Source organism: Dendrobates tinctorius, unplaced genomic scaffold, assembly GCF_039654945.1.
Source record: "Dendrobates tinctorius isolate UK_male_01 unplaced genomic scaffold, ASM3965494v1 ptg000093l, whole genome shotgun sequence".
Lineage (NCBI taxonomy): Eukaryota > Metazoa > Chordata > Amphibia > Anura > Dendrobatidae > Dendrobates > Dendrobates tinctorius.
The window spans coordinates 4701556-4728113 of record NW_027361761.1 but is presented as its reverse complement, the minus strand read 5'-3'; the positions used below and the strand labels follow the sequence as shown (position 1 = coordinate 4728113).

General features: G+C 42.4%; 1 protein-coding gene across 3 annotated transcripts in view; it reads right to left on the bottom strand.

The window, feature by feature from the left end:
* Positions 1-16763, bottom strand: part of GATA4 (GATA binding protein 4) — a 62213-nt gene extending 45450 nt beyond the window's left edge. The window contains exon 1 of one of the 3 annotated variants that reach the window (XM_073586387.1): positions 16669-16763. The gene's annotated coding sequence lies outside the window, so the exon portion shown is untranslated. Of the gene's footprint in view, positions 1-16297; positions 16430-16668 lie in introns of those variants that run through there. The other 2 variants (XM_073586386.1, XM_073586389.1) reach the window with 2 other exon arrangements.
* Positions 16764-26558: the final 9795 nt, after the last annotated feature.

The following is a 26558-nucleotide window of genomic DNA, read 5'->3' as shown; positions in this document are numbered from 1 at the left end:
ATCAGTAATGTAATGTATGTACACAGTGACTGCACCAGCAGAATAGTGAGTGCAGCTCTGGGGTATAATACAGGATGTAACTCAGGATCAGTAATGTAATATATGCACATATCTTACTAAGACAATAGCTGCTACTTGCGGTGGTTAAACAATCTAGATCTTTCTAGGAATCTATAGTATTGCTTCTAGTATTTGTAAACAATGCGATTGCCCAGTTAGGCCCTGGATGAATGGCCGGCAGCTGCTGACTGGCGGACAGGACCTGTAACAGCCTCTGCAGCACATAGTCTTATTGGGGACTAGATATCTCAGAGTTTTCCCTCTTCTATAAACAGTCCATAGTCTTTTCCTTTCAAGTGTCACTCATACAAATAAACACAGATCTGCACTGGCCGCTTAAGTGCTGTCTCAGCAGCCGAGCCTTTATGCTCTACTTCCATTGGAGCCAAATGCACTATCCTGAGAGGTGCCACAATCCTTACAGTGATGGCCTTGGTTGTCATTGCTATAAAGCAGTTTTTTTCATGTTCATGTCACCATTCATGACCCAAAAAAAAAAAAATTAAAAATAAATAAATTAATAAATAAATCTTAAAAGGTGCTCATACACCTTAGATATCTGTCCGTCATCTCTCCTATCTTCTCGATATGCATAAATGCTTGGCTTGGCTATGTAGTTTGGAACAGTTTCCAGTTTTTCTCATGTCCACATGTGATGCCCAGTAATACATGATGGTTGTGACGTCTGAGTTGCTGGCTTTACTAGCTGTCATATGTCAGCACAGCCTCAGTCGTGAACCAATTTCTCCTTCATGTGCTTTCCTCCCTATCCATAGCATGTTCTCTCCACACTCCCAGAGGACGTAGCTGCTTTCCCCTCTATCATCTCTGATCTGCAATGTACAATCCTCTAATACCTACTGCAAATTCCAAAACTGAGAAAGAAGGAGGAGAGAATTCAAAGCTTTGATGGATCTGTATAATATTTTGCAGAGCAGCTAGTTATGTAAAGCACACACTCTGCAGCAGAAAAAAAAAAAAAAAATCTGTCTCAGGATTAAGCTATTTTTTATGCTCTTGCAGATCTTTCAAAGTCAAGTCCTGCCATACCTTTACATGGCCAATCCGTTCCTAAGTTTTTGAAATATAATTTTAATTGATATGCAAATGAGGCTGAAAAACTATGGTAGATCTAAAGCCTCTGTCACCCCAGCTCTACTCCCCGTCCAGCACCGCCTCCTCCTGCTTCACTGATAACCTTTATGCTGTGTGACTTCAGGCAAAGGAACGGTCAGTCTAGCAGGAAGAGATGGCACTGGGTGGGGAAAAGAGCTGGTGTGACAGAGGCTTCAGACCTTCAAGTTGTTCAGCCTCATTTGCATATCAATTAAAACACTGATTTCTCTGTAACAAAATAACGTCTTGTCCATGTAGCGGTATTGTAGCAATGGCATCCCTGCATATTTCCCTCCTCCCAGGCAGGGATGCTGACCCACATTTTCTCCTCCTGCTCGGGGTCTGCAGACAGCTAATAGATTCCCAGGCACTGTGCTAAGGGCGCACACACACGCTCCCTCCTTCGTAAATGGACAGTGCAAGCTGTCCTAAAGTGTTGTCAGCCAATGCCTGGGAGAAACTTATTCTTTAAGGCACCTTCAACTGATGGGTGGTGCCTGGGCAATGTATTCACTTTGTTAGTTACATGCTTGCTAGTTCTCAGGTCCCCTGTTCTAGTATATCTATCTGTACCTGCCATTAAATGCCTATACCTGCCTGTATACCAGCCTGGACTTGCCATGCCCACCTGTTTACCAGCCACACCTGCCAGTGCCCACCTGTATACCAGTACCTCTTCGCATCTGCCAATGCATCAGCCGTCCCTGCCAGCAGCTGCTGCTCCTGTGTTCCTGTCTGCACTAGCTGCACGTTCCCTTCTTCGCCATTCCAGCTTCCTGTCCCGTGAGGGTAAGGTGCTGTACATCTGAGGTCCAACCTGGTGTCCATCTGGAGCCAAGTCTAACCCCATCATGAGAAGCTCTAGAGAAGAGAGTTAGGTATTCACCAAGTTACGCCCCTCCAAGCTCTGCTCGGACCACGGCACAGTGGTTCCACCACCACTCCCGTTACAGTATTGCTCGACTTGTCTTTGAACGAGCTACATGAGCATATAGTTTGGGATGTGAAATCCTGCCGACAGATCACCATCATGAAACGAGTGCCAGTGAAATGTATAAGGGCATTTGCATTAACAATTGTTTCCAGTCACTCCTCATAGTTGTCAGCAGCACATTTCTGTTTACATGAAGGGATGTGCTGCCGACTAACGAGAAATTTGGAGAAAGCATAAAAGATACAACCTTGCTTGTCAGCAGCTTGCTAGGCAAATCTACATGGGGCATTAACGTGGAATGAGTGTTCTTATAATCGTCCATTTGTTCCATCATCGATCAAAGCAAAAGAACCTTTAGATTCTTTGCTTTTAGAGTTTCCTCAAGTTTTGCTTCACAGTTCCAGGTTTTCTGCACTTTGCACTCATGAGGGATAAAAGCCTGAAACTTGGCAATACAATTTTAGGTTGAATTTGTGCTGCACATAAGAGGGTCTGAATGCATAGTTGGCCAAAATGGGTGAAAATCAACCTAATGTTTTGAAGAAAGTACAGGTTTTCTCTTAAAGACACCAGCCGAGCATGAAGTGTTGTAGGCAATGCTCCATGGGAGATATGTAAAATAGCTCTCTCCTTGAACAAAAGAAGCTACCCGGCAGTACTATTTCAGGAGGGGTGGCCACTAATAAGTCAATGTCTGAGCTTTCAATGAGGCTTCCAACACAATCAAAAGATCAATCCTTATCTAGAAAATCATCCTTAGACAGCCTGTTTCGGGTTCTTTGCCCCTCAGTGTAGAGCAGAGTCTTGCCGTTTGATCTTAACAGGAGAGTTGCCCATCATATAAGTTAACTCCTTTCATTCTGCATGACAGATAATTTTCAGAATTTGTCTCCCTTAAAGCATTGCCTGCAAGACTTCACACTCAATAGATATCTTTAAGGAGAGCCAGAACTTCCCTCACGTTGTCTCAACTAGACTCTGATGAGGGGCAAACACCCCGCAACAGGCTTTTCCTACAGGAGTTTCTGGCTCAGAACTAATTCCCCGATCATGTTGTGACGCTTAAGTGTTGGATACTGACGTACACGGTAGCCAACAATATCCACTCCTAGATTCAGACCATTGCTCAAAAAAACAAAACTGCGCAACGAAGTAGTGACAACTATTGATACAATATGGATCAAAAATTGTTCATCAAGTTTAAGGTAAGGCAGCTGGGGCTGTTTGGTGACTTTACACAAGAGTTGTGCAACAGATGAACAGAAGAATCCATCCAATAAGTCAGTTTAATTTACGTAAATTTTTTCCTCGATACAATTGGTAAATTTTTTTTTTTTTCAAAAAAGTGATGCAACTTTAACTTCATCTTAGATAACTATGCTATACCATTAGCCCATAAGATACTTAGTATTTGGCCCCAAACTTGAATTTGATGGTGGTCATATAAAAGGTTTAGGATGGAGTTTTGGCCTCTATACATGTACTGGTCAGTATGGAAAGAGTTCTATGCACACAACTCATAGGAGGTGAAGGGTATACAGTAACTCTCCCAAGGACGGACAGTTTTGGGAGAACTTAACGCCCAAATTCCAGAGTTGTGACAAGTGACAAGTCCTGAGATTGAACAGCCGCACGGTCTGTGAGACACAAGGCAGATGTGACCGACACTGAGTCATATGAAAAGTCAAAATGTAATTTGCTTAACACAACATGTTGTATTATACCCACGAGCCCTGCTGCCGGTGAGGAGCATGACGGTAGGGACGTCTGACTTGAGGATAGTTTACATTCTGAGACATTCGTTCCATTCGACACATCGGAAGATGCGACATTACATCATATAGGACGTTATAATATTCTGAGCTCCAGACAGCACATACTTTTGTTTAAAGTGGATTTTTACCCAAAAAAAGCTAAATTGAGATCGATTTTCTATTTTCAAATTTACTAAAATATAGCTAAGTTTGGTCATGGTGTTACTTTTACTTTCCGAGAAGTCGTCATTTTTCTTTAGTTGTGGCGGCCATTTTTTTTTTTTTTTTTGCAAAAGTGACAACAGGAAGTGTAGTCTCACTTTTAAAATTAGCTCCTTATTAATTGCAACATGGATAGAGACCATCAGTTTCTTAAATATTAGCTCAAAATTGACAGATAAGGCTGTACTTCCTGTTGTCCAATGTGCCAAAAATGGCCGCCTCCAAGGAAAAAAAAACAAAAAAAAAAAAGGACAATATATCTGTTGGCAAAAGTAAAAAAAACACACCAAAACTTTGGATACTGGTTCAATTTTTAGTTATAGATATATGATCAATTTTACATGTGGGATAAAAATTCACTTTAAGGAAGTCACACCTAAATTTCCCACCAATGACTAGTAAGGGAAGGTTTGGGCTCCAGAGTAATGCTCACATCTTTCCTTTCTAACATAAGTACTTGGGGTAAGAAAGGTAGGTACATAATTGCAGGAGCTGTACACCTCTTAAGTATTCCATGGGGCTTTGCAAAAGACCCCAAATCAATTGTTCAGCCCTGCTAAAAATTTCTACTGTTCAATATTGTTCTTTGACATACAGCTTGTAGAAAATTACTAATTCATTCTACTCCAGTTCTGAAGTTGGGCATTAATAGCCCGTTAGGAGATTGCAGGAAAGAGCAAAAAAACCCAAAACATCAGAACAATGATGCAATTATTAAATACTTAACAAAGAGGTTTTGCTACGTGGGAACACAACAGCCCCTGTATCTGGCACCTTGGTGTCCCCAAGCCATCAATGTCGGGAATCTGAGTCTACGAGAACAAGTTGATATCAGGAAGTCGAGCTGACATATTTTGTATCTAATCATCGGAAATCCTCTGTGTATCTTCTAGGTCACAATATATTTTAAGTTATTCTTTTGTTTACAAATATATACTTGAAACAGGAGTCATAGGAAAATGTACAAGAGATGAAAAATGCACAGGAGTGGGTGTACCGTCACTAGGGGCATCCCACGCAGCCACTATGGGACCCATGAATTGGGGGACCCAGGGCTGCTCCCACTCCTCACCCTATCACCACAATTTCAGCAATATCCAATTGAGATACCATTGAGCAGAATGGTGGATAAGGGAGTCAATGGCGCCCTGATCCACCATTCAACCTGCATGTGGGAGTCTGAGACTCCGTGCACTGCAGGCACAATTATGCCAACATCGTGCCTGCGGTGCTGAAACCTCAGGCGCACACTGCACAGGTGGAGCAGCACACCTGGGGAATGTGTGGGAAAGGAATAATGTGTTTTTTTTAAATGTCAGTAATTGTGGGGGCCATCATACTAAATGGGAAGCTGGTTGGGGGGGCCACAGTAGTGTAAGTGGCTGTGGGGGACTTTGAGAGCCTCCATATTGAATTGGGGACTGTGAGGGCACTCATTCTCTGTGTCTCATACCGAGCAGTAGGCACTAGGGGGCGCTCACACACACACACACACCCCCCGAGCAGGAGGCACTAGGGGGTGTTCACACACACACCGAGCAGGAGGCACTAGGGGGCGCTCACACACACACACCGAGCAGGAGGCACTAGGGGGCGCACACACACACACACACACCGAGCAGGAGGCACTGGGGGGAGGGGCCCTCATACCGAGTAGGAGGCTACACATCGAGCAGGAGGCTGCGGGGGGCTCACACATCGAGCAGGAGGCACTGGGGGGGCCCTCATACCGTGTTGGAGGCACTGGGGGGGCTCACACATCGAGCAGGAGGCTCTTGCTATGTGGCCCTATGATTTCTATTTACGCCTCTTACAGGTGTTGCAATATTATATAAAAGGACATGTGCTATAATACAGGAAATATTAGGTAATGTATAGAATATATTTAATGTATGAATATTGCGGATCATACACAAGAGATGCATAATATGCAGTATGGACCAAAAGAAGATATTCAGTTGAATCAATGAAATTCTATGAGATATTATGGGTAGACCTATACATTGACATGGAAAATAGTGATTGGTCACTTCCTCTGGTTAGTTTTGATCACAAACTGACCCGACAATGGAGGAATAAGGGTTCATCTTTATGGATATTGATGCAGGCCGGAATACATGCTGCATCCTGTACGCGAAAGTTGCTATGTTGTTGGAAGACTGAGCACTTACGAGATTAAACAGAGTTAAACAAATGTAATAAAATGCAAATAAACATCTTTTGTTGTGTTGGGTCTGTCCACTGTTGATACATTACATTGATTTAACTCTATACATACTGCTGGGCCACAATGTATAGAAGATATGGTGTAATGTACAGGAAACGTGAAAAGATACAGGAGATGTGGAACAATCTACAGCCCCGATTCCAAAGAAGTGTAAAACGCAAACAATGATTTGGAAATCTCGTCACCATATTTTATTCTCACAGAACAGAAATTGAAAGTTGAATATTTTTTCCATTTCACTTGCAGCAAATAACTAGAAATTGACGGGAAAAAAAAAAAAAAAAAATCTCCAAAAAAGTTGTGTCTGATGATAGAAAAAAAAAAAAAAAAAAAAAAAAAAAAAAAAAAAAAAGGTGAGGTTAGGTTTTGTTAGTTTTAATTGCCAGGTCATAGAGGTGGCATTATTACTATATGGAGGCAAAAAAGGTGGCACTATTGCTGTGTGGAAGCACACAGGGCAGTTTTACGACAATTCCACAGAAGGTGCCTCTATTATTAATTTTTAATCTTTATCGCAAGTGTTAATTTTATTTTAATAATAATTTTGCTAAACCGGACCTTTATGGATGCAGGATAAAAAAAAAGTTTATTTTTTTAATAAGGGAGAAAGGGGTGATTAGATTCTTATTTTTTTAAACTATTTTTAATCCTCCTAGGAGATTTGAACTTGCAATTGTCTAATATACCACAGTATTCTAGTGTATAAGATAAGTTTCGGTTTCTTATGAAACTCAGCATGTGACACATGAGACTAAATGGCAGCAAGGGGGCCTTAAAGTAAAAAAATATTTATTGCTCCTAACATAAAAACAGATAAAGTAATTATTAACTTGTCAAATGGCACAATTATTAACAGTCATGTACAATGTCATCTGACAAGTTATGAATTGTTTCCTGGGTACAGAATCAGAACCAAAATCACCATCAGTACATAAATACAGCACCTTTTAGTCTCTTGTACCACAGACTGAGTTTCATAAGAAAACAATTTATCCTATATACTGGAATACAGAACCTTCAGCTGAATACATTATCAGAACTATCATCAGTACTTAAACACATCAATAGAACCACCTTCTGAACAAACATTGCCAGAACTATCAGCACAGGAATACAGCACCAGAATTATTATTAATCTATATATATACAGCACCAAAACTATCAGTATATGATTCCATCACCAGAACTATCATCAGTACAGCAAAACTGCACTAAAACCTTGATCAGTACAAGAATACTGAACAGAACCATCATCAGTAGAGGAGTACATCACCAGAACATGAATATAGCATGAGATCCACCATTAGTACATCACCAAACCACCATCAGTACATGAATATAGACTCAACATACTGTGACCTCACACTATCTCCTGTCCATACTGTACCCTCACACTGCCTCCTCTCCATATTGTGTCCCACCACACCCTGCTTTTTCTCCATACTTGGCCCTTACACTGCCCCCTGTCCATACTGTGCCCCCCTCATACTGCCCACTCTATATTTTGATTCCACTTTTTCTCCCTCTGCATACCAACCCCACCAAACTCTGCCTCCACACTTATACTCACTGTCACCATCTATAATACAAGTCCATCATGGCTGCACTATGGAGTGCCTACTTTCCCTGCTGTCACACTGCTACGCGTAGAGGTGGGGAACTTATAGGTTCTCCTCTACCCAAATGTTTCCATCTTCAATTGTTTCTAAAATATGCAAATGCCATTAAATGCAGAAAGCAAGAACGGCTGATGTACTGGTCCTCAGAACCAAAAGTCAGTTTAAGAACAAGTTTCGAAAACCATCAGAATCCCTCCTCCTGAGAGAACTCAGATCGATGCCGGAGTCAAGATGCTCATTTTGTTTTATGACAGGAGCGGCCCTGACAGTAGTTGTGGGATATTGTACAGTAGATGTGGGATAAGAGTGCAGAGGACTTTGCCACACACTTAAAGTAAGATAGATTAAACAAGGCAAGTCTTTATTCTCCGACCACCACAACCCCTTTGTATAACAGACCAGTGCCTCACTGGCGGACACAGACAGAAAAGGGCCCCTGTGCAAGAACAATACATGGGCCCCTTTCAGCCCTAGAGCGCCGAAAAACGCAAAATTGCACGTGCCTTGGAGATATAAATGGGCCCCCTCACCTCTTGGGTCCCTGTGCGGGTGCACCAATGATATGTCCGCTCCTGCAATGCCATAACCCCATAACTGCCCTCTAAAATCACTAAAGGGGAGATAACTCATCTCCTTTCCAAATCACACCTCACCACATCCCATCTCCACCCCAACTTCACCACCACACTTATCCCATCCCTAACCCATCTCTTCAACCTATCAGCCAGGGCACAGTTGTCTGGTGACCAGGGTCTCCTTCCCAGTCTCTAACACTAGGGAACGCCCTAGCTCGTCCTGCTCCCCGGGATACTTCAGATGGCGAAGATGCCGGGGCCTCTGCCCTTGCCTTATCTCCTGAGTTAGCCCTCCATCTGTTCTCTCCCCCCATCCAGGGAAGAGGGGGAGTTACTGTGTACCGCAGTACACCAACCCAACGAACAAGGCAACACAAACAAGGGTTAACAGAAAACTCCAGGCGTACAAAATATTGCACTGGGGTGTGAAGTTAGAGGAATAACCCAAAATAGAGAAGGATAGGGAATTACCAAACATACAAACCAAACAGCAGTCACAGATACCTCCTCCAACTCTCCTTCTCATATGAACTCCTCTCCTTCCGTTAGCCATGCAGCAAATGCTAGCTCTGACAAGGATTTGTAACAGAGCTCATATAGGGAAAAGGAGTGGTACCTTCCCTTCTGATTTCAAACATGCCACAATCACACCTATCCTCAAAAAGCCATCCCTTTACCAGACCGCTATGTCCAACCATCACTGCTCTCACTCACTTCCAAACTCCTTGAGCAGCAGTCCACACTGAACTTTCCTGTCACTTTGCATCTAACTCGCACTTTGACAACTTGCAATCTGGTTCCATACCCACCATTCCACTGAGACTGCCTTGACGAAACTTACTACCAAACTTATATTTATACTTATTTACAGCCAAAGTTAACAGAATTGTCTATACTCCTCCTTCTAGACCTGTCCTCTGCCGTCGACACAGTTGACCACTGCGCCTCCTACTACAGATCCTCTCCTCCTTCGGCATCAAAGACCTCACCCTATCCTGAATCTCCTCATACCTTACCAACCGAACATTCAGCGTCTCCCACATTATCTCCTCATCCCATCCTCTCTCTGTTGGAGTCCCTCAAGGCTCTCTCCTAGGACCCCTTCTCTTCTCCATCTATACCCTTGGCCTGAGACAACTCAAAGTCCTATGGCTTCCAGTACCATCTATATCCTGATGACACTCAGATCTACCTCTCTGGCCCAGACGTCACCTCTCTGCTCTCCAGAATCCCGGAGAGTCTATCAGCCATATCCTCCTTCTCCTCTCACTTCCTCAAGCTCAGTGTGGACAAATATGAACTAATTATCTTTCCTCCATCTCATATATCTTCACTAACTGATCTATCTATCACAATAAATGACAACATATTTTCACGTCCTGGAAATCCGCTGCCTCGGAGTAACCTTTGACTCTGCTCTGTCCTGCAAATCGCACATCCAAGCTCGTGCCACCTTCTGTTGCCTCCAGCTCAAAAATATTTCCAGAATCCATCCTTTCCTCAAGCTTCACTCTACCAAAATGCTTGTACATGCCCTAATCATCTCCCGCCTCGTCTACTGCAACATCCTCCTCTGTGGCCTCCCTGCTAACACTCTTGCACCTCTTCAGTCCGTCCTTAACTCTACTGCCACAGCTAATTTAATCGCTACTCTTGTGCTTTCCCCTTTGCAAATCCCTTCATTGGCTCCCAATTTCCCAGCGTATCCAGCTGAAACAACTAACACTGACCTACAAGGCCATCCATAACCTTTCTCCTCAGTATATCTCAGAACTAATCTCCCCTCACATAATCTCCGGTCCTCCCAAGACCTCCTCCTCTCCTCCACACTCATTCGTTCCTCACCCAATTGCCTCCAAAATTTCTCCCAAATGTCCCCCATCCTGTGGAATTCTGTGCCCCGATTTTCTACCACATTTGGATCCTTCAGACGGAACCTGAAAACCCACCTCTTCAAGAAAGCTTACAGCCTGCAATGACCCCGCTGCCTCCTCAACACCATCGGAGCTACTGCAACCCCCAACCTACTGTCTCCTTATCCATATGGGAGAGCATACAGGAGATGTTACATAGGTTGAAGAAAAAAACAAAAAAAAAACAAAAAACCCCGATCCATCAAGTTCAACCTTTCTTCACCAATTGTACATTTCGTCACTAATTTATCTATAACCCGCAATGTCATGTGTATCATAGAGATCATCCGGCCCTTGTATAAAGGCTGTTATAGCGTCGGCCATTACTACCTCCTGTGGTCGGCATTCCAGTCTGACTGCTCTAACTTCTGAATGTCCATTTTAAAATGTGGATTCCATATTTTAGATGTGTCCTCACCAGTTATTTATAAAGGGGTAATAATATGTTAGGATTGTGAGATTTTCTCTCTTTATACATCCTAAAATCTTGTTTCCTTTTGCGGCTGCTGCTTGACATTGAGCGCTGCTGTTGTAACCAGAATCTCCCGTCCTCCTCCTGTTCTGTATCCCGAGTCTTCTCCCATCTAATGTATAGGATTACTCCGTCCTCGGTTATTACTTTACATTTATCAATATTAAACCTCATTTATGTGGGATAATATATAGTAGATGTGATATTGAAGATATAGGTTAATGTACAAGAGTTATTGAATATATGAAGAATACTGGAGATCCCAAATAATGGTATACTGTAGGTTATTAGATCTCGTAGGTATATAGATATAATACAGACTGTGCAGGATACCTTATATCCCAGTTCAGACCTTTGGGTGTTGGATACTGTATAGTAAGGTGAAATAATCCCCTAAATGACTGAAGACTTGGAAAACGATTAGTTGTAAGAGAAATATCACTATTATTACCATCCTTAGAGCATTTCTTCCAATTTCCCTCCTTATCACATAGCAAATCTTTGCTTGGTGACTACAGGTTCCTCATTTTGCACATTAACCCTTAGACCCTATTGATCAGCATCCATCATTCTGGAGACAGGATAAAGTGCACACTTTATTAGGCTATTGATTGGGATATATTTACAGAGCGCTCTATATGTTCTAGGAGAAACTCAAGGCTGACCATGAGACCGCTGATAACTCTTCTACAAGCCATCCTTGGGGGTCATATATCCCCATAGGTGTGGCACAATGTACCCAGTATGGGCACACGTCATGCCAGGTCTAAAATGTTGGCATTATTGGTAGTATGACATGGTACGTGCACTATACATATATATGCATCACTTGTTTCCATATTTCCATTGCTAGGACATCATTACTGACCGCAGTAAGGCAATATACCTTATAGGCCAATATCAGGAACATTCTATGTTGTAGCAATGTTTGAATAATATTAGCTTTACAAGCCCTTTATTAGTACAGTAGGACAAGGGCAACATAGAAACTTTTTTTTCTTTTGCATTTTATCAATGGGGTGACAGACAAAGAATTGCAAACTTCCAGATGTATTCTCCTGGTCTGCAGGTGCAGCTTTTAATAGGTAAAATCAATCAGATGTGCCACAAATAATCTAAGCCATGCCCAAGTGTGTAATTACTTCACTTTTATATAAAGGCCATGTCAGGAGAAGGGATCAGTTCAAGTTTTTTTCTTGGCTCTCCTTGGATCTTACTTCTTGGAGCTATTATAAAGGGAATTTTAGGTGATATTATAGGGTCTCGGAACATTACGAGAGTCGTCTAATATCACGATATATCTATATCACACACAGGCAGCGTACATAAGAGGTAAGTCTGAAGATGACATTTTCACTAAGTTTTAGAAGTCTAAAAGTTTCATGTATAATCTATGGAACAATAATACAGCTGAGTATTCAAGACGTCAACGCGTGCATATACCAGAGAGGGGGATTGTATTTGTTTGGTTGCAAAAATGTATTTCGAATAGGATAATTAATATTCCTGATTAAAGCAAACAAGGAAACCACAAAACGGCTATAAATCTGCAACAAGTGTTACTAAAATCGTTCAATAGTAGATTAGCGAAACGGATTATTTCAATAGAATAAGCGTAATACTACGAATAATGAAAACCTTATGAATGTAACAATTATTTTACTAAAACATAGCTCAATAGTATATTTATGGCAATCATTATTTCAATAGCATAATTGTAACAATAAAAACATGCCATGAATCTAATAATTAGGTTTCTAAAAGCCTCTTATTTTTCCTACTTCTAAAAAAATGATATGGTGTTTTAGCTTTCCTTATTCTACTAGATTACTAGGAATATCCATATATAAAACTCATAAATTATTAACTTATTTCAACAAAGTTTTGTCCTATTAATTCTCACATTCTTGCTAGAAACAATACACTATAGTTTCATTTTCTTAATGATTGAAAAATGTATAATAAAATAATAATTTAGCATAGTAAGTGATTGCTAATTATAATAACATAACTAACTTCCTAACATATTGTAGAAGCTTAATATATCATGAATTTCTACAGAAAATTATGAAGGTTATTAACTTTATTTTTAGAATATATATATATATATATATATATATATATATATATATATATATATATATATATACACACACACACACACACAATTTCTCTTTATTTTATTATTTTATCTTGTGTATATCTATCTATCTCTCTATATTTATTTTATCTTGATATTAGATATATAATATATTCTGTAGAATATATATATTCTAAGAATCAGTAATTGTAATATTGGCAGGAAAACAATTTTAGTAAAAAAATAAATATTTGGTAATCTTGCCATTTCCTAGTGAGTGATCTTGTCGGTATTTTCAGTATAGAGAGGAGTTTTCCCAGCTGTAGATTCTGTAATCCTCGCTACTAGTAATTACACTACAGCCACTAATTCTAATAATAATGCTATTATTACTTTCACTGCTGATAGTAATAACATTGCCATACTGCCACCACCCAGATAATGACCATTGCTAAAACTATTACTAAGACACAAACACAATTCTATAACTGGAGCAATCACTGAACTGCAGGAATCCTCCAGTCTGTTGTCTGTGCAGGCAGGACAAGGAGTGATGTATAATCTGCCATGTGGGGAGAAGTCTCCATATTATCAGGAAATATTAGTTTGCAGTAAATGGGCTGATATTGGTGATCACAGGGGCCGGGACATTGCTCTGGGGTCACCCAGTGATATTAAGCAGAAGGAGCCTCCTCCACCCAGGGACAGCACACAGGCTGTCCTGCCTCTAAACCCCCCGACATGGGCTGTCCTGCCTCTAAACCCCCCGACATGGGCTGTCCTGCCTCTAAACCCCCCGACATGGGCTGTCCTGCCTCTAAACCCCCCGACATGGGCTGTCCTGCCTCTAAACCCCCCGACATGGGCTGTCCTGCCTCTAAACCCCCCGACATGGGCTGTCCTGCCTCTAAACCCCCCGACATGGGCTGTCCTGCCTCTAAACCCCCCGACATGGGCTGTCCTGCCTCTAAACCCCCCGACATGGGCTGTCCTGCCTCTAAACCCCCCGACATGGGCTGTCCTGCCTCTAAACCCCCCGACATGGGCTGTCCTGCCTCTAAACCCCCCGACATGGGCTGTCCTGCCTCTACATGGAGCTCTGTGTGCACATTATACTCTATATATCTAGTTCTGTGTGCGGCTATACTGTGTATTTCTACCTGCGCAGATGGATTTCTCTCTGGATCTAGAGATTCCTGTGTGGGCAGATTACAGGTTTCATGTCTGCGCTACATGTAACAGAATTTCTCAGAAGAGACAATATAATGCCAATAGTTAGAGAGTAAGAGAGGACCTTGGAATAACGTGAGTATATAAGGACACTGACATATACTAAAGGGAATTATAAGAATAGCTTATGCTATTATTAACTTATATATGCTCAGTAATTATCTAATAATAAAGGAATTGCCTGCAAGGTCCATGTCCGTATGGGAAGGATAATATTAAATGGTGTGTTATAGTGTAGTGAGGCTGGATACAGGGGATATGGCGAAGTTGGATACAGGGAGGCTGGATACAGGGGATATGGCGAAGCTGGATACAGGGAGGCTGGATACAGGGAGGCTGGATACAGGGAGGCTGGATACAGGGGATATGGCGAGGCTGGATACAGGGAGGCTGGATACAGGGAGGCTGGATACAGGGGATATGGCGAGGCTGGATACAGGGAGGCTGGATACAGGGGATATGGCGAGGCTGGATACAGGATGGATGAGTATAGGTAATATGGTGAGACTGGATACAGGGGATATGGGGAGGCTACATATTAGGGATATGGTGAGACTAGATATAGGGAGGCTGTATATAGGCGATATGGTGAGGGTGGATATGTTGGGGCTGTATATAGGGTATATGTGGAGACTACATAATGAAGAATATTTCAGTATTCAGACTGGATATGGAAGTATATTAAGGTTTTTTAGGCTATGTACCCACATATGCAGAGAATTCCTGACTAAAAACCGGACTCCTTCCCAGGAAACGCATGCTTTTTTCTGGAGCGTCCCCAGTCTCATAGAAAATAGTTAGAAATGCGGATTTTTCCGCAAAATTAATGAGCATGCTGCATTTATTGCAATGCGGTTTTTTTTTACCGGAAAAAAAACGCATCAATATGCACAAAAAGTGCTTCTTGTAAGCGGTTTTGCCAGTAAAAACACACACACAAAAAAAAACACGTGTGCACACACCGTTAGAGATGCATCTGAGGAGTATACGGAGGCTGAGCCATATACACAATACAGCGGCCTCGGTAAGTGCTCAGATGTCTGCAGACAGTGAATATACGACATTTGGACGCCATTACTGCTATATAGAATATACTTATTAAATACAGGTACTTCACCCACAATTTGGCCTGTTCATGACAAGACGACTTTCCTGTAATGGGACACTGCGGATTCTTCTGCGGTTCCGCAGCGGATTTGGTCGCTGCGGATCCGCAGCAGTTTATGCTGCTGTGTACAGTACCATAATATCCTATGGATATCAAAAACCGCAGTGCAGATGGTGTGGATTTTTCCGCGCGGTTTTGCTGTGGTTTCTAAACCACAGAAAGAATTGACAGGTCAATTCTTTCTGCGGATTCCGCTGCGGATTACCATCTCCTCCTTTGTAGAGATGATAAACCGCAGCCTAATCCACAGGGCAAAACTGCAGGTCTTTTGACCTGCAGATTTACCTGCGGATTTTACAAAATCCGCGCAGCCAAATCCGCAGAGCATTCCGCAGCGTGTGCACATACCCTAAACCTAATATTGGTCAGACAGGTCTCTCCTGGGCCCCAGGCCTGTAGATATAAAGTCAGGAAGGAACCAGCATTAACTACCATGAGCCTCAAGACGATGGGAGGAGGAGTGCACACTGCACAGTCATATGGGGCACTCACCAACTCCAATAATAAAAAAAAACAGCAAAAAGGCATAAGGCTGAGTGCACACGTACTTTTTGGCCCTGCAGATTTTTCCGCGCAGAATGGAAGAAATCCGCAGGTCAAATGACCTGCATTTTTCCTGCGGATTGCTTCCATTTTACATGCGGTTTTTCATTGCGGTTTTCCCCTGCGGATTTGGTGACAGGGGAGATGGAAAACCGCACAAAAGAAGTAACATGCTGCGGATTTTGTACCGCGGGAAAACTTGCAGCGTCTGCACAGCGTTTTTTTTTTTACATTGATTTTAAGGCTACTGTACATCACAATGCGGATATGCAACGTTTCTGCGCGGTAAAATCCGCTGCTAATCTGCATCGTGTGCACACAGCCTAAGAATTTTTTAGCAGAAAAAAGTCATATTTACCAACACAGGTCAAAAAAGCAACATACCCACAGGAGGCCGCAGCAGCCGCACCCCTGATGAAGGCGGAGGCCACACAATACTGATCAAACAACCTCTCACAACCCACCCATTCATAGAGGAGGTGGTCGCCTGTATTAGGAACACATGCGTATAAGGCTGGTATAGGGCACCAGTCACACAGGTGCGCGTAGTGTGCAGTGTCTGGCTCACAGTCTATTGATCAGGCGGCTGCACAGCACTATATAAGTGCACCCCACTGGGGAAGACACCCCACCATCACTAAAGGGCCATGCTGCACCTTGCATAAAAATGAAAACCATGCATTAAAACATAATATTTTGTCAATATACGTAATCTGGCAACCCACATCAAGCCCACCAGCCATGACAAGACGCACCTTTCTTTGACGGGACCCTGAGAGATTTATTTTTTTTTTCAAGGTGCCGGTCACTTTTTTGTAGTTCACTAATGGAGGTGGTGACTGCCCCCTTATTTGACTGATCTCCTCCCATCGGCCTTTTAATCAGTGCTGGATCCTTCCTGCCCCATACACTTGTAGCTTTCTGCCTAGAAGTCTTATGTCAGATAAATATTAGGTTTAGGGTCTCATCAGAGAAACTTTGCCTTGCTGAGGCTGGTGAGCGCTCGTGAATTCCCCAATTTGTGTGCTACGTACCTTTATTTTATAAGTATCTTTCATACAGCAGTAATGCAACCTAAAAATGATATATTCAGTGTTTGCAGACATTTTAGTTATTACAGAGGCGGCTGTATCCTGCTCTTTGTGTGTTATGCAGCTACAGCAGCTTGCACCTGTTCACACTTGCTTTATTCTGTTTGGCGGTGCTGGTTAGGTTTTCTTTTAAGGCTGCAAAATGTAGTATACTGAGGCTGGATAATGAGGTATGATGGAATGCTGGGCTCCGGTAATGTAGTATACTCAGGGTATATAATGAGGTATATGTGGGTATACTGGGCTCTGGTGATGTAGTATACTCAGGGTATATAATGAGGTATATGATGGTATACTGGGCTCTGGTGATGTAGTATACTCAGGGTATATAATGAGGTATATGGGGGTATACTGGGCTCCAGTAATGTAGTATACTCAGGGTATATAATGAGGTATATAGGGGTATACTGGGCTCCGGTGATGTAGTATACTCAGGGAATATAATGAGGTATATAGGGGTATACTGGGCTCCGGTGATGTAGTATATAATGAGGTATATAGGGGTATACTAGGCTCCGGTGATGTAGTATACTCAGGGTGTATAATGAGGTATATGAGGGTATACTGGGCTCCGGTGATGTAGTATACTCAGGGAATATAATGAGGTATATAGGGGTATACTGGGCTCTGGTGATGTAGTATACTCAGGGTATATAATGAGGTATATAGTGGTATACTGGGCTCTGGTGATGTAGTATACTCAGGGAATATAATGAGGTATATGGGGGTATACTGGGCTCCGGTGATGTAGTATACTCAGGGTATATAATGAGGTATATAGTGGTATACTGGGCTCTGGTAATGTAGTATACTCAGGGAATATAATGAGGTATATAGGGGTATACTGGGCTCTGGTGATGTAGTATACTCAGGGTATATAATGAGGTATATGGGGGTATACTGGGCTCTGGTGATGTAGTATACTCAGGGAATATAATGAGGTATATGGGGGTATACTGGGCTCCGGTGATGTAGTATACTCAGGGTATATAATGAGGTATATAGTGGTATACTGGGCTCTGGTAATGTAGTATACTCAGGGAATATAATGAGGTATATGGGGGTATACTGGGCTCTGGTAGTGTAGTATACTCAGGGTATATAATGAGGTATATAGGGGCATACTGGCCTCTGGCAATGTAGTATACTAGGAATATAATGAGGTATATGGGGGGTATACTGGGCTCTGGTGATGTAGTATACTCAGGGTTTATAATGAGGTATATAGAGGTATACTGAGCTCTGGTAATGTAGTATACTCAGGGTATATAATGAGGTATATAGGGGTATACTGGGCTCTGGTAATGTAGTATACTCAGGGAATATAATGAGGTATATGGGGGTATACTGGGCTCTGGTAGTGTAGTATACTCAGGGTATATAATGAGGTATATAGGGGCATACTGGCCTCTGGCAATGTAGTATACTAGGAATATAATGAGGTATATGGGGTGTATTGGGCTCCGGTGATGTAGTATACTCAGGGTATATAATGAGGTATATAGGGGTATACTGGGCTCTGGTAATGTAGTATACTCAGGGTATATAATGAGGTATATGGGGGTATACTGGGCTCCGGTGATGTAGTATACTCAGGGTATATAATGAGGAATATGGGGGTATACTGGGCTCCGTTATTGTAGTATACTCAGGGTATCTAATGAGGTATATGGGGGTATACTGGGCTCTGGTGATGTAGTATACTCAGGGTATATAATGAGGTATATAGGGGCATACTGGGCTCTGGTGATGTAGTATACTCAGGGTATATAATGAGGTATATGGGGTATACTGGGCTCAGGTGATGTAGTATACTCAGGTTATATAATGAGGTATATACGGGTATACTGGGCTCCGGTAATGTAGTATACTCAGGGTATATAATGAGGTATATGGGGTATACTGGGCTCCGGTAATGTAGTATACTCAGGGTATCTAATGAGGTATATGGGGTATACTGGGCTCCGGTAATGTAGTATACTCAGGGTATATAATGAGGTATATAGGGGTATACTGGGCTCCGGTAATCTAGTATGCTCAGGGTATATAATGAGGTATATAGGGGTATACTGGGCTCTGGTAATGTAGTATACTCAGGGAATATAATGAGGTATATGGGGGTATACTGAGCTCTGGTGATGTAGTATACTCAGGGTATATAATGAGGTATATAGGGGTATACTGGGCTCCGGTAATGTAGTATACTCAGGGTATATAATGAGGTATATAGGGGCATACTGGGCTTTTGTAATGTAGTATACTCAGGGAATATAATGAGGTATATGGGGCTATAATGGGCTCTGGTAATCTAGTATACTCAGGGTATATAATGAAGTATATAGGGGCATAACGGGCTCTGGTAATATGGTATACTCAGGGAATATAATGAGGTATATGGTGGTATACTGGGCTCCGGTAATGTAGTATACTCAAGGTATATAATGAGGTATATAGGGGCATACTGGGCTCTGGTAATGTAGTATACTCAGGGAATATAATGAGGTATATGGGGGTATACTGGGCTCCGGTAATGTAGTATACTCAGGGTATATAATGAGGTATATGGGGTATACTGGGCTCCGGTAATGTAGTATACTCAGGGTATCTAATGAGGTATATGGGGTATACTGGGCTCCGGTAATGTAGTATACTCAGGGTATATAATGAGGTATATAGGGGTATACTGGGCTCCGGTAATCTAGTATGCTCAGGGTATATAATGAGGTATATAGGGGTATACTGGGCTCTGGTAATGTAGTATACTCAGGGAATATAATGAGGTATATGGGGGTATACTGAGCTCTGGTGATGTAGTATACTCAGGGTATATAATGAGGTATATAGGGGTATACTGGGCTCCGGTAATGTAGTATACTCAGGGTATATAATGAGGTATATAGGGGCATACTGGGCTTTTGTAATGTAGTATACTCAGGGAATATAATGAGGTATATGGGGGTATAATGGGCTCTGGTAATCTAGTATACTCAGGGTATATAATGAAGTATATAGGGGCATAACGGGCTCTGGTAATATGGTATACTCAGGGAATATAATGAGGTATATGGTGGTATACTGGGCTCCGGTAATGTAGTATACTCAAGGTATATAATGAGGTATATAGGGGCATACTGGGCTCTGGTAATGTAGTATACTCAGGGAATATAATGAGGTATATGGGGGTATACTGGGCTCCGGTAATGTAGTATACTCAGGGTATATAATGAGGTATATGGGGTATACTGGGCTCCGATGATGTAGTATACTCAGGTTATATAATGAGGTATATAGGTGTATACTGGGCTCCGGTAATGTAGTATACTCAGGGAATATAATAAGGTATATGGGGGTATACTGGGCTCCGGTGATGTAGTATACTCAGGGTATATAATGAGGTATATGGGGTATACTGGGCTCCGGTGATGTAGTATACTCAGGTTATATAATGAGGTATATGGGGGTATACTGGGCTCAGGTAATGTAGTGTACTCAGGGTATATAATGCGGTATATGAGGGTATACTGGACTCCGGTAATGTAGTATACTCAGGGTATAAAATGAGGTATATGGGGGTATACTGGGCTCAGGTAATTTAGTATACTCAGGCTATATAATGAGGTATATAGGGGTATACTGGGCTCCGGTGATGTAGTATACTCAGCGTATATAATGAAGTATATGGGGGTATACTGGGCTCCGGTGATGGAGTATACTCAGGGTATATAATGAGGTTTATAGGGGTATACTGGGCTCCGGTAATGTAGTATACTCAGGGTATATAATTAGGTATATGGGGGTATACTGGGCTCAGGTAATGTAGTATATTCAGGGTATATAATGAGGTATATGGGGGTATACTGGGCTCAGGTAATCTAGTATGCTCAGGGTATATAATGAGGTATATGGGGGTATACTGGGCTCCGGTGATGTAGTATACTCAGGGTATATAATGAGGTATATGGGGGTATACTGGGATCTGGTAATCTAGTATACTCAGGATATATAATGCAGTATATGAGGGTATACTGGGCTCCGGTAATGTAGTATGCTCAGGGTATATAATGAGGTATATGGGGGTATACTGGGCTCAGGTAATGTAGTATACTCAGGGTATATAATGAGGTATATGGGGGTATACTGGGCTCAGGTAATTTAGTATAATCAGGATATATAATGAGGTATATGGGGGTATACTGGGCTCAGGTAATCTAGTATACTCAGGGTATATAATGAGGTATATGGGGGTATACTGAGCTCTGGTAATCTAGTATAGTCAGGATATATAATGCGGTATATGAGGGTATACTGGGCTCCGGTAATGTAGTATACTCAGGGTATATAATGAGGTATATGGGGGTATACTGGGCTCCGGTGATGGAGTATACTCAGGGTATATAATGAGGTATATAGGGGTATACTGGGCTCCGGTAATGTAGTATACTCAGGGTATATAATGAGGTATATGAGGGTATACTGGGCTCAGGTAATCTAGTATACTCGGGGTATATAATGAGGTATATAGGGGTATACTGGGCTCAGGTAATGTAGTATACTCAGGGTATATAATGAGGTATATGGGGTTATACTGGGCTCAGGTAATGTAGTATACTCAGGGTATATAATGAGGTATATGGGGGTATACTGGGCTCCGGTGATGTAGTATACTCAGGGTATATAATGAGGTATATGGGGGTATACTGGGCTCCGGTGATGTAGTATACTCAGGGTATATAATGAGGTATATGGGGGTATACTGGGCTCTGGTGATGTAGTATACTCAGGGTATATAATGAGGTATATGGGGTATACTTGGCTCCGGTAATGTAGTATACTCAGGGTATATAATGAGGTATATAGGGGCATACTGGGCTCTGGTAATGTAGTATACTCAGGGAATATAATGAGGTATATGGGGGTATACTGGGCTCCGGTGATGTAGTATACTCAGGGTATATAATGAGGTATATGGGGTATACTGGGCTCCGGTGATGTAGTATACTCAGGGTATATAATGAGGTATATGGGGTATACTGGGCTCCGGTAATGTAGTATACTCAGGGAATATAATGAGGTATATAGGGGTATACTGGGCTCCGGTAATGTAGTATACTCAGGGAATATAATGAGGTATATGGGGGTATACTGGGCTCCGGTGATGTAGTATACTCAGGGTATATAATGAGGTATATGGGGTATACTGGGCTCCGGTGATGTAGTATACTCAGGTTATATAATGAGGTATATGGGGGTATACTGGGCTCAGGTAATGTAGTTTACTCAGGGTATATAATGAGGTATATGGGGGTATACTGGGCTCCGGTGATGTAGTATACTCAGGGTATAAAATGAGGTATATAGGGGTATACTGGGCTCCGGTGATGTAGTATACTCAGGGTATATAATAAGGTATATGGGGTATACTGGGTTCTGGTAATCTAGTATACTCAGGATATATAATGCGGTATATGAGGGTATACTGGGCTCTGGTAATGTAGTATATTCAGGGTATATAATGAGGTATATGGGGGGTATACTGGGCTCAGGTAATTTAGTATACTCAGGCTATATAATGAGGTATATGGGGGGTATACTGGGCTCCGGTAATGTAGTATACTCAGGATGTATAATGAGGTATATGGGGTATACTGGGCTCCGGTGATGGAGTATACTCAGGGTATATAATGAGGTTTATAGGGGTATACTGGGCTCCGGTAATGTAGTATACTCAGGGTATATAATGAGGTATATGGGGGTATACTGGGCTCCGGTGATGTAGTATACTCAGGGTATATAATGAGGTATATGGTGGTATACTGAGCTCTGGTAATCTAGTATAGTCAGGATATATAATGCGGTATATGAGGGTATACTGGGCTCCGGTGATGGAGTATACTCAGGGTATATAATGAGGTATATAGGGGTATACTGGGCTCCGGTAATGTAGTATACTCAGGGTATATAATGAGGTATATGAGGGTATACTGGGCTCAGTTAATCTAGTATACTCGGGGTATATAATGAGGTATATAGGGGTATACTGGGCTCAGGTAATGTAGTATACTCAGGGTATATAATGAGGTATATGGGGGTATACTGGGCTCAGTTAATCTAGTATACTCAGTGTATATAATGAGGTATATGGGGGTATACTGGGCTCCGGTGATGTAGTATACTCAGGGTATATAATTAGGTATATGGGGTATACTGGGATCTGGTAATCTAGTATACTCAGTGTATATAATGAGGTATATGGGGGTATACTAGGCTCCGGTAATGTAGTATACTCAGGGTATATAATGAGGTATATAGGGGTATACTGGGCTCAGGTAATGTAGTATACTCAGGGTATATAATTAGGTATATGGGGTATACTGGGATCTGGTAATCTAGTATACTCAGGGTATATAATGAGGTATATGGGGGTATACTGGGCTCCGGTAATGTAATAATAATAATAATTTTTGTTTATATAGCGCCAACATATTCCGCAGCACTTTGCAATTAAGCGGGGACATATACAGACAATAAATTCAATACAAGTTAAGACAATTTAAACAGTGACATTAGGAGTGAGGTCCCTGCTCGCGAGCTTACAATCTACAAGGAAATAGGGGGTGGGGGACACTGTAGGTGAAAAGTGCTTGTTAATTCAGGTCTGGCAATTATAATAGGGATTTTCATATAAAGATGCATGATCCGGTCATCAGCCCGTGTGTTTAAGTGCAATAGTCAAGTATCAAGCGCAGTTATCGTGTGCATGGAGGGTGAGGAGACAGAGGAATAGTAGGGTGCAGATTCAGAATAATATTTGGAAGGAGGGAACAGGGCAAAGTTAGTTTACTGAGTAGTTGATATGGTAGGCTTGTTTGAAGAGATGGGTTTTCAAATCGCGCTTGAATAGGTCAGGGCTAGGCATCAGTCTGATCGTCTGGGGAAGTGCATTCCAGAGAGCTGGCGCAGCACGAGAGAAGTCTTGGAGACGGAGGTGCGAGGTTCGGATTACGGGGGATGTTAGTCTTAGGTCATTTGTAGAACGGAGGGCACGTGTAGGGCGATAGACAGAGATGAGAGAGGAGATATAAGGCGGTGCAGAACAGTGGAGAGCTTTGTGGGTGAGAGAGATGCGTTTATACTGGACCCTGTAGCGAATAGGTAGCCAGTGTAATGACTGGCACAAGATGGAGGCATCGGTGAAGCGGCTGTACAGAAATATGACCTGGCTGCCGCATTCAAGATGGATTGGAGAGGAGAAAGTTTGGTAAGAGGGAGACCGATCAGAAGAGAGTTGCAGTAGTCCAGACGAGAATGAATAAGAGCGACAGTAAGAGTCTTAGCAGTTTCAAATGTGAGAAAAGGTCGGATTCTGGAGATGTTTTTAAGATGCAGGTGACAAGAGCGAGTGAGAGATCGGATATAGGGAGTAAAGGAAAGTTCGGTGTCAAATATGACCCCAAGACAGCGGGCATGCTGCTTGGGAGTTATGGTTGAACCCTCCAGGGTTATTTCGATGTTAGGTAGAGTGAGGTTAGTAGAGGGGAGAAACACAAGAAGTTCAGTTTTGGAGAGATTTAGTTTCAGATAGAGGGAGGACATGATGTTAGAGACAGCAGACAGACAATCCTTGGTATTTTGAATTAGGGTAGGGGTGATGTCAAGGGAAGAAGTGTATAATTGGGTGTCATCAGCATAGAGATGATACTGGAACCCAAATCTGCTGATTGTTTGTCCAATAGGGGCAGTGTATAGAGAGAAGAGGAGGGGGCCTAGGACTGGGCCCTGTGGGACCCCGATAGTAAGGGGACGAGGAGAGGAAGAGGAGCCGGCAAAAGATACAGTGAAGGAGCGGTCAGAGAGGTAGGAGGAGAACCAGGAGAGGGCTGTGTCCTTGAGGCCTATAGAGCGGAGCATAGTGAGGAGGAGCTGGTGATCCACAGTGTCAAATGCTGCAGAGAGATCCAAGAGAATCAACAGGGAGCAATAACCTTTCAATTTAGCTGTTAGCAGATCATTAGAGACTTTAGTGAGGGCAGTTTCAGTGGAGTGTAAAGAGCGGAAACCGGATTGGAGAGGGTCGAGAAGAGAGTTATCCGAGAGATAGCGGATCAGACGGGAGTGGACCAGGCGTTCCAGGAGTTTAGAGATGAAGGGAAGGTTAGAGACAGGTCTGTAGTTAGCAGTGCAGTTCTGGTCCAGGGATGGCTTTTTAAGTAAAGGGGTTATGATGGCATGTTTAAATGAGGAGGGAAATATACCTGAAGAAAGAGAGAGGTTAAATATTTTAGTCAGGTGAGTGGTGACCACTGGTGCGAGAGACTGCAGGAGCTGTGAAGGAATGGGGTCACTGTTGCAGGTTGTAGGCCGAGCAGATACTCAGGGTATATAATGAGGTATATGGGGTGTATTGGGCTCCGGTGATGTAGTATACTCAGGGTATATAATGAGGTATATGGGGGTATACTGGGCTCTGGTGATGTAGTATACTCAGGGTATATAATGAGGTATATGGGGGTATACTGGGCTCTGGTGATGTAGTATACTCAGGGTTTATAATGAGGTATATGGGGGTATACTGGGCTCCGGTGATGTAGTATACTCAGGGTTTATAATGAGGTATATGGGGGTATACTGGGCTCAGGTAATCTAGTATACTCAGGGTATATAATGAGGTATATGGGGTATACTGGGCTCCGGTGATGTAGTATACTCAGGGTATATAATCAGGTATATGGGGGTATACTGGGCTCCGGTAATGTAGTATACTCAGGGTATATAATGAGGTATATGGGGGTATACTGGGCTCCGGTAATGTAGTATACTCAGGGTATATAATGAGGTATATGGGGGTATACTGGGCTCCGGTGATGTAGTATACTCAGGGTATATAATGAGGTATATGGGGGTATACTGGGCTCCGGTAGTGTAGTGTACTCAGGGTATATAATGAGGTATATGGGGGTATACTGGGCTCCGGTGATGTAGTATACTCAGGGTATATAATGAGGTATATGGGGGTATACTGGGCTCCGGTAATGTAGTATACTCAGGGTATATAATGAGGTATATGGGGGTATACTGGGCTCCGGTAATGTAGTATACTCAGGGTATATAATGAGGTATATGGGGGTATACTGGGCTCCGGTGATGTAGTATACTCAGGGTATATAATGAGGTATATGGGGTATACTGGGCTCCGGTAATGTAGTATACTCAGGGTATATAATGAGGTATATGGGGTATACTGGGCTCCGGTAATGTAGTATACTCAGGGTATATAATGAGGTATATGGGGGTATACTGGGCTCCGGTAATGTAGTATACTCAGGGTATATAATGAGGTATATGGGGGTATACTGGGCTCCGGTAATGTAGTATACTCAGGGTATATAATGAGGTATATGGGGGTATACTGGGCTCCGGTAATGTAGTATACTCAGGGTATATAATGAGGTATATGGGGTATACTGGGCTCCGGTAGTGTAGTATACTCAGGGTATATAATGAGGTATATGGGGGTATACTGGGCTCCGGTGATGTAGTATACTCAGGGTATATAA